The following is a 16,676-nucleotide window of genomic DNA, read 5'->3' as shown; positions in this document are numbered from 1 at the left end:
GAATCAGTCACATGAATTGGTATTCACGGGACGAACTACCCTCATGGCGTTATTTATCAAGCCAGGACAAACCACATACATTGGAGACCTTCTGGATTTTAATGAGGGTCTGAAGGCTTATCGAGTGGGTTGCTTTTTATGCAACTAAGCGCGGGAAACATTTGATATGAGTCACCGTGTAAGCAAAAATGAAAATGTCCTCTTTCGGCCTCTAACATTTTGGCCACTGCTTGTGAGCTTGTTCTATCAACCCCTACATGTATAATTCCCTATAAATGCATTTCATTAATAAATATACACAACATACAGAATAGTAATCTTCGACAAATTGCTGTGATGTAAGAGGATACACCTGCAGTGCTTTTATATGTACCCCTTAAAACCAAGGTAGATGACTTATAGGCTGCATTCTACAACAAAATGCATCACAGATTGTTACAACTTTATTGTCATTATAAATAAAAACGCTGTAAGTAACAAGGTAGGAAATATGTGCAGTAGCATGCTTTTTCTGTATACTTTTATGGATTATTTATAATGAATGCTGCTTTAAAAAATTCTGTCTATTTTAAGCTTATGACAGGCATTATGGCATGCTATAAATGCGTTGTAATGAATAATTTATACAAGAGTCATAGGAAGTGCAACTAAAAGTAAAGAATGATAGAGTGTGAGTGAGTTATTTTAAATCACAATCATTTTCCTGACAAGGAAATGTTTATATTCCACATTTGTCTTTATGCTGACCGTATTCTTACTCCAACTCTATAGGTTGCGCAGAGGCCAGGGTCACACATAATGAAATGTTATTTCAGAATCAGCTTCGTTCCGAAGGATCCAGTCGATTTGCTCAGAAGGGATGCAGTGGCTTTTGAATACCTTTATGTCCAGGTGAGGGGAAAAATGCATCTGTCCATTTATACAGTGAGATACATTATTATGTCTACAACATTCATTGTGATACAGGGCCTTTGGGACATACAATTATACTGAATGGGAAAATTGTCCAAGTGTGAAAACAGTATACTTTCTTTCGGCTTCTCCCATTAGGGGTTGCTACAGTGGATCGTCCGTATTCATGATCCGCATGTTCGATTTGGCACATGTTTTTATGCTGGATGCCCTTCCTAACGCAACCCTCCCCATTTATCCGGGCTTGGGACTGGCACTAAAAGTGCACTGGCTTGTGCAACCCCAACGGCTGGGGTTGGATCCCTGACCGGGAATCAAACCAGGGCCGCAGCATAAGTACACAAAATAGAAGAATAGAATAGAGTTTATTTGTCACATATATATTACAGCACAGTAAAATTATTTAATATGCCAGCTTGTTTAGAAGCAATGATCCAGAGCCCCTGGAGCACAGAGGATTAGGGGCCTTTGTTTAGGGGCCTAAGTGTGGCAGCTTGGCAATACCGGGGCTTGAACCCCCAACCTTCTAATCAGTATCCCAGCACCTTAACCACACACAGGACATTAAAGTAACATTGCATTAAAAACTAGCAATAAAAGACATATGTATACAGTATATGCACTGATTGCTCTTGTTTGTATTGTTCATATACTGCTAAATTCTGAATGCTAATTTGACTAACAATGAATGAACAAATAATTTAAATAAGGTATTGTAATATTTATAAACAATGAATTTTATATTAAATACATCAGCAATTTTACATATATATTTTTTACAATTATGTGGCATATACAAATTAGATGGCTAAATGATAAGGCTAAATGTAAATTAATCTCAAACACTGAAACCTAAAAGAACTTCACACACCTTTGGTCTGTTTCTGTCTACTCTGTTTTCTGTTTTGGTCTTTTCCTTCGTTCTCTGTCCTCTCTTTTCTCATCAACCCAAGCAAAAAATGAAAAAGAAAAAGCACATCTGTGCAGAAGTGTGACCTTTAAAAGCCTGTACGCGAAGTCTCCTGGCTCTTGTCCTCACCCCCGTTCTCCTCAGAAGTGTTGCTCAGAGACCAAACCTAAAACATCATCCTATTCATAATAGCTGTACCCAGTTAACTATTGATTAACCTGAACCATATTCATTTGTGTTTTAATCGAGTGTGATTTTAACTGTATACACGTTGATTGACAAAATTAACAAAATGTATACCAAAACTACTTATAAATCAATCATTTAAATCAAAAGAGGGAATAAAAAAAAAAAAACATTTTAATTAGCACATATTAAGATCTATGTACCAGACTCAAGAACTGAGGCAAATCTCATATAAACATGACATCAATTATTTTAGGTTTCGATTACAAGATATTGAGCCATAACATGTTTTATTACCCTCTCTTCTCAGAGCTGTAATGACGTGGTACGGGAGCGCTTTGGCCCTGAACTGAAGTATGACGCTGCTCTTCGTCTCGCTGCTCTGCAGATGTACATCCTCAGCCTCACTACTCGGCCAACACAGAAGTTCTCAATGAAGTACATTCAGTGAGTATGCCTTCAGTCAACTGCCCACCTCTTCAGACCTGGGAGAGAACTGTCTAAGTGAAAGCCGATTCCCTTTATTCACCAGTCTATTCTTAGACCTAATTAAAATAAGACTGTTTACAGCAGAAGCTGTGTGACTGAGTGATCTTCTGATTTACAGATTTAAATTAGCAAACTTTCACATTCCATCAGGGTAACTTCCATAAATAAAGCATTCAAGGACTACAGGGCAGTGCCAATATTCTCATCAAATACTTTATTGAGTTTCAAATGACAGTGTGTGTATTGAAGTTGGAGTCAAATTAATCCTTTTTATAAATACGTTTTTCTAAATTTTTAAAAGATCTGTACCGAATCAGTTTTTGTTTTGTATTTGTGGCATTCCAGATTCTAGAGAAATGGATAGAAAACAAATGAAACAGTTATTCAGGACAGATGAAACATTTCTGCTTGTGTCTGTCACTTTGTTTGTATTTAAAAGATTTTGCCCTAGCATTCGAGCAATCGTTTTTTAGGTTGTGTAGATGCATGTCTTTTTCTTGAGGTATGAGATTGTGATATTTTTCTAAAGACAACCAAAATACTGGAGCACGTGCTGGGTCAAATTCAGAGTAAGGAATTTAAATGTGTAAATTATGATAATATTTATGCTGGGAAAGTTAGTTAGAGATGCATTAAGCATTTGCTTCCATCAGTTTTCTAAGCATGCTGTTCAAATTATGCAAATTCTCTGTCTGTAAATCATTAATTATTCAAGAGTTTATTGTCATATGTTCAGGAAACAGTATTTTATACCATACAATGAAATTCGTACTTTATGAACACCCCAAGCAGCCTATGACATAAACAATAAAGACAACGAAAAAAATATACAAAACATAAACTAAAGATTTACAGTTATGATAGAAAATGCAAATGCAAGAACAACCTGAAATGTACCGCATGCAATAAAACCATCAAACATTTGCATGTGCAAAGTCCTGCAGAAGTTGATTGAGTCCTTGTTGTTATTCACATTGGGATTGGGGCCATGCTGTTAGTCCTGTGGATGTAGACTGAGCCAATGTTGCTATTCCCATTGTGAAGGGGTGTATGTTTGTGTCATATTTCCAATAGTGCAATAGTTTGTGGAATGCTCAAATGGGGGGTATGATGGTCAGCTGTCCAAGTATTTTTGGTAATATAGTGAACTTTTCTACAATTTAATGTTATCGCCAAAACATGCAACTCACATTGAAAAAAAAGAGTTATGCAATTTTGTCCTTTGGTCAGGTCTCAATGTACTATATATTTATAAATATATAATGTAATATACAGTACTAACAATGGCAATGTCTTATGTAGACTACTTATACGGCATTATATTGTCATTTCACACTGTAAAAAGGAAGTGCTACAAATTGTAATGCATTTAAAACATAATGATATATAAATGTATTATAGCATATAAATGTGTTTATAGTTTATTATAAATATGGTCCTTGTGGAAAGTGTAGCAGACTACATTTAATTAACATATTAAAACAGTCAATTATTAGATAACAGATACTGGTCGATAGATACATAATACACTCAGTTATTCAGATTTGGACGTGAACAAGAAACAAAAAAGCTTTGCCATATGCAATCTGCCAAGTGTCCTCACAGTGCACATATGCTGTCCCACAGGAAGCAGTGGGGTTTGGCACATTTCCTACCCCCCTCAGTGTTCTCCAGCATGAAGGAGAAGAACATCAAAAAAGCTCTGACTCACATCCTGAAAACCAATCAGAATCTAGTAGCTCCTGGGAAAAAGGTGGGTGTCCTTTTGTGATTATCCATTTATTGTGATCAGGGGCCAGAGCCTACAATCAATAGTAAATAAACCTCTTCAGAAACTGCCATCATATGAATAAGAAAGAGCTCATTTCAGTGGCCTCTGGTGTCACATCTTTCAGAGTATGATGTTGGAGCTTGGTAAAATGTCAGAGGAGAGGCATCTAGTGGTTCAAAGGCAAGGCAAGAAAAATTGTTGTCAACAAAGGCAAAATGTTTGTTACATTCACAAGTTCATATAGAAACTGTTAAATATGCATTAAGATGTCCTCCACCTTAAAATGAGTTTAATAATATGTGTATCCACTGTTACATTATAATCAAATCATCTCTTCAGGACCACTATGATGATCTACATATTCCTTAGAATAATGCATTGTTTACCATGTCAATGATAACCTTGTCATTTGTTTTTCCAGTTAACCATGTTGCAAGCAAAGGTTCACTATTTGAAGTATCTCAGTGATTTGAGATTGTATGGAGGACGAGCATTTAAATCTCTTCTAGTGGTAAGATAATTATCATAACTATGCAACTTTAAAATTTTAACATACTTGTTAATAGTATTACACAGTTATACAGAGTTTAATTCTCTTTTTATTGGCTTCCTTTTCATATACAGCAAGGGGATAAGGAAACCGGTGTTACATTACTTGTAGGACCGAGATATGGAATCAGTCATGTAATCAATGCCAAGACAAACCTAGTGGCCCTGTTGGCAGACTTCAGCCATGTTAACCGCATTGAGATACTTACAGAGGATGAGGTCAATGTGCGGGTAGAACTACATGTTCTGGACGTCAAGGTATATAAAAGTTGTTGGTCTGCTCATCAATTAAGCATTATGATCATTACAAGTGCTTTCAAACTGTGTTTTAGTCATAAATAGGATTTAATGCTGTTCCAAACTTTCTTTGAAACAGCCTATCACATTAATAATGGAGTCCAATGATGCCATGAATCTGGCTTGTCTAACAGCTGGATACTATCGTCTTCTCGTGGACTCACGCCGCTCAATTTTTAATATGTCCAACAGCAACAGCAGTGGAGAAATAGACAGTGGTAAGTGTTTGTTAGATATCCTAAAAATGTTGATGGACAGCATGGTTTCTTAATAAAAGTGATTAAATTATATTTCCGTTTCAGGCCAGGATTCTAAAGAACTTCAGTGGTCATACAGCACCTCTTTGGGTCCCTGTGAAGATTTCAACAATCAAGAGATCATACCTTCTTACCAGCCCGAAGATTATCAACAGGAACAAACAAGAGAGGAGGTCATATGTGCTCCTTATATTCCCGAGCCTCTGCCACCCCCTTATCCAAGCTACAGTGGAGAGAGGTCGGACGTTCGAAGCAAAAGTCCCCAATTTCCAACACTTTCACCTGTAAGGCACCAACCCCAGGACTCTCCCAGGAGTGCCAAGGTTTCCTTTATATTCAGAGATCCACTTTTGCATGCTGTTAACCCTCGGAACCTTGGTTATCAGCGCCTCATGGATGAGAGTCCTGAGTTGCTTGAAAGGCCTGCGTTTATTTCCAACAGTGATGTGGCTTTTTGCACATCAGATGGAGCAACATTTCAAAATAGACCTCATGTAGTCTATAGCAACATTGGTGAGGGAAAATCTTTGACAATGCTGAAAGTATCGAAGAGCCTCTCTTACACGATTTATGCTACGCTGAGACCGCTGATGATGTGGAGGATGAGGATGAGGCTAGCTGTGAAGAGGACACACCTGCAGTACCTGGAGAGGGTGAAGTTGGGCTGCCAACGAGCAAGATAACATTTCTCACGCTTTCTGGTTCCAGTGATGATATTATAGATTTAACTGAACTTCCACCTCCATTGGGGGATGATGATGAGGATGAAAATGATGCAATTCTCCTTTCACTCAACATGGCCATTGCTGCACCTCCGCCTGGTTTCAGGGACAGTTCAGATGAGGAGGGAGCTGAGAGTAAAAGCCGTCTACAAAGTTGCTGTGACAATGACAGCATTCCGGTGTCGCTGATTGATGCTGTCCCCACACATGGTGAGGGCAATAGTGTCAGAATCTTGGATCATGCTGTTGTGGATACACTTCAAGCACTAGAAGCACTTGCTGTATCTGAGGAAACCACCCAGTCTCAGTCTAACAGCATTGCAGGTCTTTATATTACTACTGTGTTCACTAAACATATTTTGGTATACAGCAAATTCCAATAGTGGACTTACTGCAACTGCTAGTTACTTCAATTAACACATACCTTGTTGAGCTGAACACAAATGAATGAAGGACTGAAGTTAATTTATTTGGTAATTGATCAAAGTTTTAAAAGAAAGGTTCTAAAGAAAGGTTCTAAAGAAAGGTTCAATAGAAAAAAAAGTGTGAAAAGTAATGTAAAATTAAAATGCGTAAAAAATGAATATAAAATGACACAAGGCTTTTAAAACAAGGCATACGCCTAGTGTTTCTGTTATTATTAACTCAGTAGTAAAAATAAAAAATGACACTAAAGAGTGCATAAAAGAATCACATGACCATTCTTTTTATTTTCAGGAACTGGCATATCAAGAGCTTTTAGCCAGGAGTCCTCATCAGATTCAGGAAATGAGACCAACTCCTCAGAGATGACAGAGAGCTCAGAACAAACTGCAGGCCACAGGTTACCCGAGAATGCTATGCGTCTTCTGGTGGCCACTACAGAGGGCTACCAGCCCCTTCAGGAGGAAAAGACAGAATTCCCTGTCTCCCCTTGTACCAGAGTGTCTATTCCCAAGCCACCACGCAGTCCCTCGAGACGCAGAGAACTAGCAGTTCAATCTACAGCAGTGCCTTCCATGCATAATCTAGCTCCTTCTGATAATCCAGAGAGGGAGTCTGGAGCAAAGGCAGATAAGTCTTTAGGTAAATATCTGGTCAAGTCTCATTCAAGCACCCTTTTAAATACTGGCAAGCGATTAAAAGCAATAGCAACTGAGGGAAGACGAATAAAAAAAAATAAAGATGCACCAGGCAAGTATAACACCTTCAGTGGAAGAGAAAGTCATAGAAGAAGACAACTGGTTGTGAAGGAGTTCTGTGAAAGATTTCAAGGACTACAGTCCCCAACAGAAAATGAGCCTACAGGGAGTCAGGTTGCAGAATCTCTTGGTTCAAGAGAGGACCTAACTGGAAGTAATATAAGTCTCCCAACGAAGAAGATTAAAGACACTGAACAGAATGAAATCTATAAGGAAGATCAACAGATCCTTCCGCCATTACGACAGGGAGTGGCACGACTGTGTGAGTACCACCTAGCCAAGAGGATATCTTCTTTGCAAAACGAAGCTCGGAGTTCTCTTCAGAGTTCCCAATGCTCCTCTTTGGATGTTGGCGGCAGCTCAGGAAATATTGTTTCTGCAACACCAGCAGACTCCCCACTTTGTACCACTGACTGCAAGAGCTCTTTCTCTGGATCTTCCTCCTCTCTCCTGCTCACATCAAGAGACCTTCACCCTCATGCAGATGCTGCTCTCCTTAGGAAGATGCTGCCAAATGTACATCCTCCAGGATCCAATCCATCCCTCAGTGCTCGACCATCCAAAGTCAAGGAAACTACAGGTACAGCTCGAAGGAGCAACATTCTAAGTGATCTGCATGCAAAACATGTAAAAAGTATTAATACAAAAGAAGGAAGTGAGGCTTACAGGCAATTAATAAACTATCTAACAGTCAGTCAGATGCATCAGGGGGGCAAATTGTTTAGGGCAGGACTAGGGGTATGCAAAAATGACAGCAGAAGGCATATCAAAAACTCGTCAATTATTATAGACAAGGTTAAAGGTAATGGGAACATTCTAATAAAGTGTCCCTGCATGCCATCTTCACCCTCACTTCCTCTCAGTTCAAGCCCCAATGCAGCTTCTCAAAGAGTTCCCGAAATTTACCACTCAACCACTTTGCCTGCTAAACTGAAGAGGAGTCCTGATTTGCATGCTCAGAGACCTGTCCAAAATCTAAAAGTAAAGGGTAATCATTCTGAACAAAGGTCATTCTCTGGTCTCACGTGTGAGTTAGAGCAAAGTTTTATCCTTGGTCAGTGCTCATCTTTAAATAGGAGCCACAGTGAAGCGATACCTCATGCAAGTACAGATGACTTGCTCATGTCTGACTGCAAGATGACAGATGCTGTCCAACAGACGCTTAATGATTCTTTTTGTCTCTCTAGTGTAGCTTGCACAGAAGAGCGCGGAATGCTGCTGAGAGGAGAAGGAAGCTTACCTATTAATTTACCAAGGCACTTCAAACCCTGTGCCGTCCCTTTACCACCTCCACCATTACCCCCACCAATATCACTTCCAGCACCACCACCATTATCTCCTCAATTACGTCTGTCAAAGAGCACCAGTAACAGTGGGCCAAGACAAGAGTCATTTGTCCCTCTTAGACAGAACCATGCAATTTCTCAAGGGATAAATCAGTGTGACGCCAATAGTCTAAATCATGGCAGAGAGATAACACGAAGTACCAGTGTTGCAATAACTGCTGCCTCTAGAAGTACTGATGCACTGATTGAGAAATCAAGAGCACTATCACTGGGCAGAATTCAGCAAGATCATTTGCAAGCAACTGAGCCACAACTACAGAGAAGGCCTTCAAAGAAGACGCTGTCAAAAAGTTATTCCCAAGGTTCAATGTCCTCCCAGACCATGGGATGGTCTGTAAGCAACATGGACAGTAAAATAGATTGTATGAATTTTCCATTGCAAAAGGATATAAAGCAGATAAGATCCACACAGAAGCTGGATATAAATCCCTGGACATGCAATGGTCCATTTAGTTACTGTTTCTTCAATAAGAAAAAGCAGACAGTGGAGGATGAAGGTGAGATAAGGGATGGTTTAAGAAGGCAGCTTTGTGGCTTGGATGAAGCAGAACCTTCCCACTACAACCCTGACCCTCTTCTAGACTCAACAGGAGAGCAGCTGTATGCAGAAGTTTTAAACAACATGACTTTTGGGGATAGAATGGTTCGCATTAATGCCTTAAAAGAACACACCTATGTGTACCCTGCTGTGTTTAATGATGTTCGAAGAGATGCAAGTGAGCTGATTGCTGTGGTGCGATCTAGTGTGGGCAGAGGTGACAAAGGAATCCCACCCATGCAGCCAGACGAGCTGGCCCAGTACAAGCACTTGCTAGCGATTGAATCGAAAGCACTTGGGCAGGCATGCCGCAGGATGGCCCAAGCACATGGAAGCCAAGAGGAGATGTTGCTGGCAGTAAATTCCAGTTTTCAGGTGCTTTGCTGCTTATCTGAGATCTGTATGTGCTTGGTCCGTGGTTTAGGTGCTTCAGCCAGCCAGCAGCAGCGCGAGGTTGTGGCAAAGATTGACGAGGTGGTCATGAACTACATGTGCTTGCTCCGGGCAGCTGAGGGAGCCTCGGTAGTGCTCCTGGGGACCAAAGTGTTAAAACACTTGATCGTCATTCTAGCACCATGTCAGCTATTATCAATACTCTCACCCGCTCTCTAAAAACGCTGCTCAACAAGTAGGCACTGTCACTAAGTCAAACTTTTATTTGCAAAGCCATAAATGGACATCTGGGATGAATAAATACCCCGAAGTTATCGACTATAACCAATATTGCTGTGGTGTGCATATTTATTTTTTATGTTAGAATGTATATACAGATAAATTATAGAACTTTTTAAGGAGCTTTAAAATGACTATTCATGTATCCTAAATATCTTGCAATGATGTAATGTCCTATATTGCAGTTTAAACCTAGGGATCATAGTAGATGATTTTGCTAAGAAATTGTAATACTTAGTATTTAAACTGTCTTCATACTGCAAATAACTAAAAAGCTTTTTATTAGCTATTTTAATTTATATTATTTATTGTTTTACCAAAATAAATATTGTGATCAACAGGATATTGAACAAATAGAGCTTATATTTATCTGGTATTGAGTTCCTATTTGCAAAAGTATAATGACTAATAAGAATTTAATTTGTTTACTTTGTATTTTCTGACATGATGCTTCCTGGGATTATATGTAAAAGAATTCTCAACCAGTAGTCACCCGAACATAATTAAAAATTATACACATCATCATGGCCATCTTTAATTCTTATTCTCCAGAATACAATAAAGTGTTTAAAGGGTTGAAGGGTTTTCTGTTTTATTAACTTATTGAGTTGTCAATGGATCTGCTTATTTATTCAATAAGGTAAAACATTTGCACTACATAATGTTCGAGATTTTCTTGAATTCCTGATGCTATAAATGTAATAGTTTATAATGTTCAGATTGGAATGCTTGAGTTACATTTATTTAACTACATATGAGACTGACACATCACTAAGCACATTTTGCAACAACTTCATTTCCCATTGGGCAGACAGATCTTTGTTTGACTACTTGCAGTCTCAGTAAATTAGAAGCTAAACACTGTTTGACTGTAGCTGAATACCAATTATTATTCAGAAAGAGGTCCAGACATACCATACATAATCAAATGACATATGAAATGTAAAATCAACAAGGGTAAGATTTAACTTTGAAGCCAGTAAATCTGATTATATAAATTTGATGTAAATAACTTTCTTTCGGCTTATCCCGTTAGGGGTCGTCACAGCGGCACATGTTTTTACGCTGGATGCCCTTCCTAACGCAACCCTTCCCATTTATCCGGGCTAGGGACTGCCACTAAGGCTTGTGCAACCTTAATGGCTGGGGTTGGTTCCCTGACCAGGGATCAAACCCGGGCCGCAGCAGTGAGAGCGCCGCATCCTAACCACTAGACCACCAGGGACTCATATAAATTTGATGTAAATCTTCTTGAAAATACCATTGATTTGATAATTATAAATAATAATAAACTAATTCATGCAATTTTGATGTTAATAATGATGATGATGATGATGATGATTATTATTATTATTATTATTATTATTAGAGTTTCAGACAACTCCCTAAATGTTATCAATATCATAAAAGGGCTGACAGAGCAAGAATAAAATTCAATGTATCAAGTCATTTTAATTTTTCATCACTTGACATAATAAACCAAAGCAGAAAAACAAAACTAAAAAGGTCTCCTGTGGGTAGTATATCTATATTATACAGTTAAACAAATCTACACTGCAAATGAACTGCTTTGATTACTGCAGATATTTACTGTTCAGATAGGCGTATTCAATAATACAAGATTTATTTACGTCCAGTTGCATTCATTTTGCATTCATTTTACACCAAGATCTTGTATTGATGAAAGCGTTGAACTGCTGGAAAGTCCAAAGGATTCTCAATAGGGTTAAGATCCGGTCTCTTTGGTGGTCAATTCATGTGTAAAAAAAAAGTATGTCTCATTCTGTATATAGCATGTCACAGTATATATATATATATATATATATATATATATATATATATGTATAAAATAAAATGTTATATATATTTTTTGTGAGCATCATTGTTAACTACTGTATCACTGCTTTAATTCTTCTGGGCATAGAATTTACCAGAGCTGCAAAGGTTGTTGCTGGGATCCTGATCCACTCCTCCATAATGACATCACAGGACTTTAACACCATGCTTGACTGTAGGCTGTAGCCTGATTTTTCTTGGTACTCCTCACCAGGGTGTCACCACACGTGCTGGACAAGTTTATCTTAGTCTCATCAGATCTCATGACATGGTTCCAGTAATTCATGCTGTTGGACAGGTGGTCTTCAGCAAACTGTTTGCAGGCTTTCTTGTGAGCCAGCTTCAGAAGAGGCTTCCTTCTGGGATGACGGCCATGCAAACCGACTTGTTGCAGTTTGCGCCGTATGGTCTGAGCACTGACAAGAGACCTTCTGCTTCTGCAACCTCTAAAGCAATTCTCTAAACCCTTCTTGATAAACCTCTGTATGACCCTGGCCACTGTATTGTAACTTAGATTCAGGGTGTTACTGATCTTTTTATACTTCATAAAACCGAGGCCATCTATGTAATTCTCAAATCCTCAGAGAGTCTTTGCCATGAGGTTGAACATTCAGTGGTCATTATGAGAGAATTGTACTCAAAGAACCACATTTTAACTGCTCTAATTCAAGATACACAAACTTGTATGGTCCTGTCAAGCAGACAAAAACATGAACATGAAGCTTTGCAAAGTTTGTTGCCAGTTATGTAGACAGTAAATCTGTACTCATCAGGCCAAATAACAATTTTCCATTGCTCCAGAGTCCAATGTTTAAGCTTCCTAGCAAACTGAAGCCTTTCTTCATTAGCCTTATGATAAGTGTTTTTTTTAAGCCTACACAGCTGTTTAGTCCCAATCCCTTGAGTTCTCTTCACATTGTGTGTGGGAATGCTCTTACTTACACCATTAAACGGAGCTGTGTTCTACTGTCGTTTTATTCTTTAATCTAATTTTTAAAAATTGGATCTCTAAACACAATCATTCAGTTTGCTGAATATAGAACATTGAAAGACTTATAAGAATATAAGCATTTTTAAAACATTATGTGTGAAAATTAGATTTATCTTACTTCTGGTGTTAGCTAGATAGAAAAAATGCTCTGTTGTTTACTTTATTTTAATTTATATTATTTATTGTTTTACCAAAATAAATATTGTGATCAACAGGATATTGAACAAATAGAGCTTATATTTATCTGGTATTGAGTTCCTATTTGCAAAAGTATAATGACTAATAAGAATTTAATTTGTTTACTTTGTATTTTCTGACATGATGCTTCCTGGGATTATATGTAAAAGAATTCTCAACCAGTAGTCACCCGAACATAATTAAAATTATACACATCATCATGGCCATCTTTAATTCTTATTCTCCAGAATACAATAAAGTGTTTAAAGGGTTGAAGGGTTTTCTGTTTTATTAACTTATTGAGTTGTCAATGGATCTGCTTATTTATTCAATAAGGTAAAACATTTGCACTACATAATGTTCGAGATTTTCTTGAATTCCTGATGCTATAAATGTAATAGTTTATAATGTTCAGATTGGAATGCTTGAGTTACATTTATTTAACTACATATGAGACTGACACATCACTAAGCACATTTTGCAACAACTTCATTTCCCATTGGGCAGACAGATCTTTGTTTGACTACTTGCAGTCTCAGTAAATTAGAAGCTAAACACTGTTTGACTGTAGCTGAATACCAATTATTATTCAGAAAGAGGTCCAGACATACCATACATAATCAAATGACATATGAAATGTAAAATCAACAAGGGTAAGATTTAACTTTGAAGCCAGTAAATCTGATTATATAAATTTGATGTAAATCTTCTTGAAAATACCATTGATTTGATAATTATAAATAATAATAAACTAATTCATGCAATTTTGATGTTAATAATGATGATGATGATGATGATTATTATTATTAGAGTTTCAGACAACTCCTAAATGTTATCAATATCATAAAAGGGCTGACAGAGCAAGAATAAAATTCAATGTATCAAGTCATTTTAATTTTTCATCACTTGACATAATAAACCAAAGCAGAAAAACAAAACTAAAAAGGTCTCCTGTGGGTAGTATATCTATATTATACAGTTAAACAAATCTACACTGCAAATGAACTGCTTTGATTACTGCAGATATTTACTGTTCAGATAGGCGTATTCAATAATACAAGATTTATTTACGTCCAGTTGCATTCATTTTGCATTCATTTTACACCAAGATCTTGTATTGATGAAAGCGTTGAACTGCTGGAAAGTCCAAAGGATTCTCAATAGGGTTAAGATCCGGTCTCTTTGGTGGTCAATTCATGTGTAAAAAAAAAGTATGTCTCATTCTGTATATAGCATGTCACAGTATATATATATATATGTATAAAATAAAATGTTATATATATTTTTGTGAGCATCATTGTTAACTACTGTATCACTGCTTTAATTCTTCTGGGCATAGAATTTACCAGAGCTGCAAAGGTTGTTGCTGGGATCCTGATCCACTCCTCCATAATGACATCACAGGACTTTAACACCATGCTTGACTGTAGGCTGTAGCCTGATTTTTCTTGGTACTCCTCACCAGGGTGTCACCACACGTGCTGGACAAGTTTATCTTAGTCTCATCAGATCTCATGACATGGTTCCAGTAATTCATGCTGTTGGACAGGTGGTCTTCAGCAAACTGTTTGCAGGCTTTCTTGTGAGCCAGCTTCAGAAGAGGCTTCCTTCTGGGATGACGGCCATGCAAACCGACTTGTTGCAGTTTGCGCCGTATGGTCTGAGCACTGACAAGAGACCTTCTGCTTCTGCAACCTCTAAAGCAATTCTCTAAACCCTTCTTGATAAACCTCTGTATGACCCTGGCCACTGTATTGTAACTTAGATTCAGGGTGTTACTGATCTTTTATACTTCATAAAACCGAGGCCATCTATGTAATTCTCAAATCCTCAGAGAGTCTTTGCCATGAGGTTGAACATTCAGTGGTCATTATGAGAGAATTGTACTCAAAGAACCACATTTTAACTGCTCTAATTCAAGATACACAAACTTGTATGGTCCTGTCAAGCAGACAAAAACATGAACATGAAGCTTTGCAAAGTTTGTTGCCAGTTATGTAGACAGTAAATCTGTACTCATCAGGCCAAATAACAATTTTCCATTGCAAAAGGATATAAAGCAGATAAGATCCACACAGAAGCTGGATATAAATCCCTGGACATGCAATGGTCCATTTAGTTACTGTTTCTTCAATAAGAAAAAGCAGACAGTGGAGGATGAAGGTGAGATAAGGGATGGTTTAAGAAGGCAGCTTTGTGGCTTGGATGAAGCAGAACCTTCCCACTACAACCCTGACCCTCTTCTAGACTCAACAGGAGAGCAGCTGTATGCAGAAGTTTTAAACAACATGACTTTTGGGGATAGAATGGTTCGCATTAATGCCTTAAAAGAACACACCTATGTGTACCCTGCTGTGTTTAATGATGTTCGAAGAGATGCAAGTGAGCTGATTGCTGTGGTGCGATCTAGTGTGGGCAGAGGTGACAAAGGAATCCCACCCATGCAGCCAGACGAGCTGGCCCAGTACAAGCACTTGCTAGCGATTGAATCGAAAGCACTTGGGCAGGCATGCCGCAGGATGGCCCAAGCACATGGAAGCCAAGAGGAGATGTTGCTGGCAGTAAATTCCAGTTTTCAGGTGCTTTGCTGCTTATCTGAGATCTGTATGTGCTTGGTCCGTGGTTTAGGTGCTTCAGCCAGCCAGCAGCAGCGCGAGGTTGTGGCAAAGATTGACGAGGTGGTCATGAACTACATGTGCTTGCTCCGGGCAGCTGAGGGAGCCTCGGGTAGTGCTCCTGGGGACCAAAGTGTTAAAACACTTGATCGTCATTCTAGCACCATGTCAGCTATTATCAATACTCTCACCCGCTCTCTAAAAACGCTGCTCAACAAGTAGGCACTGTCACTAAGTCAAACTTTTATTTGCAAAGCCATAAATGGACATCTGGGATGAATAAATACCCCGAAGTTATCGACTATAACCAATATTGCTGTGGTGTGCATATTTATTTTTTATGTTAGAATGTATATACAGATAAATTATAGAACTTTTTAAGGAGCTTTAAAATGACTATTCATGTATCCTAAATATCTTGCAATGATGTAATGTCCTATATTGCAGTTTAAACCTAGGGGATCATAGTAGATGATTTTGCTAAGAAATTGTAATACTTAGTATTTAAACTGTCTTCATACTGCAAATAACTAAAAAGCTTTTTATTAGCTATTTTAATTTATATTATTTATTGTTTTACCAAAATAAATATTGTGATCAACAGGATATTGAACAAATAGAGCTTATATTTATCTGGTATTGAGTTCCTATTTGCAAAAGTATAATGACTAATAAGAATTTAATTTGTTTACTTTGTATTTTCTGACATGATGCTTCCTGGGATTATATGTAAAAGAATTCTCAACCAGTAGTCACCCGAACATAATTAAAAATTATACACATCATCATGGCCATCTTTAATTCTTATTCTCCAGAATACAATAAAGTGTTTAAAGGGTTGAAGGGTTTTCTGTTTTATTAACTTATTGAGTTGTCAATGGATCTGCTTATTTATTCAATAAGGTAAAACATTTGCACTACATAATGTTCGAGATTTTCTTGAATTCCTGATGCTATAAATGTAATAGTTTATAATGTTCAGATTGGAATGCTTGAGTTACATTTATTTAACTACATATGAGACTGACACATCACTAAGCACATTTTGCAACAACTTCATTTCCCATTGGGCAGACAGATCTTTGTTTGACTACTTGCAGTCTCAGTAAATTAGAAGCTAAACACTGTTTGACTGTAGCTGAATACCAATTATTATTCAGAAAGAGGTCCAGACATACCATACATAATCAAATGACATATGAAATGTAAAATCAACAAGGGTAAGAT

The 16,676-nt window shown here is 37.8% G+C and overlaps 1 pseudogene; it reads left to right on the top strand.

The window, feature by feature from the left end:
* Window positions 1-16,309, top strand: part of LOC124378321 — a 69,191-nt pseudogene extending 52,882 nt beyond the window's left edge.
* The last annotated feature ends 367 nt before the right edge of the window (window positions 16,310-16,676 follow it).

Source organism: Silurus meridionalis, chromosome 24, assembly GCF_014805685.1.
Source record: "Silurus meridionalis isolate SWU-2019-XX chromosome 24, ASM1480568v1, whole genome shotgun sequence".
Taxonomy (NCBI): Eukaryota; Metazoa; Chordata; class Actinopteri; order Siluriformes; family Siluridae; genus Silurus; species Silurus meridionalis.
The sequence above is the reverse complement of the archived record's forward strand: the minus strand, read 5'-3'. Positions and strand labels throughout refer to the sequence as shown.